Source organism: Corvus brachyrhynchos, unplaced genomic scaffold, assembly GCF_000691975.1.
Source record: "Corvus brachyrhynchos isolate BGI_N302 unplaced genomic scaffold, ASM69197v1 scaffold933, whole genome shotgun sequence".
NCBI lineage: Eukaryota > Metazoa > Chordata > Aves > Passeriformes > Corvidae > Corvus > Corvus brachyrhynchos.
Genome location: NW_008237401.1, coordinates 279144 through 281474, shown reverse-complemented (window position 1 = coordinate 281474; position 2331 = coordinate 279144).

The following is a 2331-nucleotide window of genomic DNA, read 5'->3' as shown; positions in this document are numbered from 1 at the left end:
GAGGTGCGGCGCCGGCAGCCCGCAAGGGACAGTCCTTGGCCGCGCATGGATGGAGCCGAGGCTCTCCGGGCCCTGCTGCAGCGCTGAGCCTCGGAGGCGCGGTGCCATCCCAGTGGTCATGGTGGCTTCACAAGGGCTGTGGTGCCATCCTGAGGGTCCCAGTGCCTCCTGAGGGTCCCAGTACTTTCTTGAGGGTCTCAGTGCCATTCCAAGGACCCCGGCGCCCTCCCAAGGGCCCTGGTGCCTGCCCAGGGTCCCAGTGTGCCCCCAGCCCGGAGCCTCCTTCCCTAGAGGCCGTGTTCCCCCAAGCTCCTGCCCGTCCCCTCTGTGGCAGCTGCTCCCCTCAGGAGCTCCTTTCCAGCACTTGAACTCTGCTGTCCCAGCCCTGCTCTATCCAGGGCTCTCTCGAGCTCCAAAGCTGCCAGAGTCACTCTTTTCCCCCTCCTCATCCTCCTTTCCCTAGCAGCAGCTCCCAGGGCTGCAGCACTGGGAGGTGCTGAGCCTGCAGAACATAATTCCAAATGGCAAAGGGAAGACTTTTTATAGGTCGGGAAATCCAGCTCCAGTGTGGGATGTCTAAAAGCAAGAGATCAGTGTGCTGGTCCCCCCACATGAGACCTGGGACCTTCAGCAAGGGTCTGCAGGGACTTGGGCTCTTCCAGGGTCAAAGAAACGTGGACAAGGGGAATGCACAAAGCATTTCCATCTCAGAGGAGCTCCCAGCTAAACACAAATCCCTGCTTGGTCCTGCTGCAGCTCCAGGCAGCTGCTGACAGGAGTTTGTGTGAGAGAGCAGAGCTCAGGGACCCTCTCTCCTGCATGAGCCTCATATCCAAACACTTGGATTCCTGAAGCCCTTGAAGACAAAGAGAACTACAAGTCGTGCCAGCCCTGCAGGAACACGCTGGACTTCCTTTATCCTCCCTCCAAGCTCAATAAAGCTCCTCAACAGAGGAAGCCGTGTTGGCTCTCCCCATATGACAGCTCTGCTGAATTTAAAGGTCGCAGAGTGCCTGCTGAGAAAACGTGGCTAATAAAAGGCACAGAAACAAGTGCAGTGCCAGCAGATTAAATTCCCCTCGTAAGACACCGAGCAGAGGGTTCAGAGCCCTGGAAAGGTCACTCAGTACGGGGCTCCTTTAAAGACACACAGGGAAAAGGAGAGTCTGAGAAAAGCAGCTGGGAACAGATGAATAAAATCCCACAGCGTGTCCTGGGAAGCCCAAACATCAGAGGAGGGGAGGCCTGGGGTGTGTGGGGCACCGTGGGGTCCTGGCCTGGCTCCTGCAGCCCCCAGGTGAGGACTCTGGACCTGGCTCAATGTTGCAATCCCAACCCGCCATAGTCCTATGGGCAAATTTTAATCCTGGAACCGTTGCTAAGACAAAGCAAGTGGGACACTATGTGACGTTGTGGCTAAACAGGGACCTAGAGGGACATTCTTGCTGTTTCTGGGACAGCACGGGAGGGTGCAGAGCCAGGAGGGAACGGGCAGTGCCCTGTTCTGAGCACTCAGCAAGTCCAGCAGGCACCAACCCAGCGACAGCGACGCACTGGAGCTGCAGAACAAGGAGAGCATCTCCTATCTCCTCTCCATGTTTATTGTTATTTTAAAGGCACACTGCCAGTCAGAGACCCCTTGGCTCTGGGACTCGAATGGGGGAGAACAGGGAGCCCTGCAGCACTCCAGCCTTCCAGCCCAGGTAGGATCGGTGACCGCTGGACACGCTGGCCTGAGCAAACACCACCAGCTTCAGAGGAGCAGAGGGACACGTGGCACCTGGCCGGACAAGGGACAAACTTCAAAGGCTCAGTGTGAGGCCCAAAACCTCTATCCTGTCCTGGGACGTTGGACATCTCCATGTACCTGTTGTGGATCATATGCCTGTTCCTGCCCTGGTGCCAGTGGGCAGCTTGCAGCATCCCCACACGAGGGAAAGTGTGGGACCTCCTTCCTGAGCTCCTGGACAGCCACACGTGGAAGCACAGAGCGGTCTAAAGCACAGGCTGAAGCGAGCCAGAGGAAGGCAAAGGGTGGCTGTGGAGCATTTACTTAACAGCAACATGACCCAGGTGCCTTGTGGTGACCCATCTGCCTGCTGCGCAGGTACGAGCCAGGGGTCACACCAGCTGCTCACACAGACTCGGGGGCAGTTGGTCCCCGCAGTCCCAAGCTCCAGAGGACAAACTGAGACAGACAGAGAAGTCAGCGGGCATGGAATTAGCACAGGCAAACCTGTGACAACAGGGGAGCCCCCCAGGCCTGGGGCCAGGTCTGATAGAGAGAGCAAAAGTTCTAAACAAACAAGCTCCAGAGTGTCCCTGAGTCAG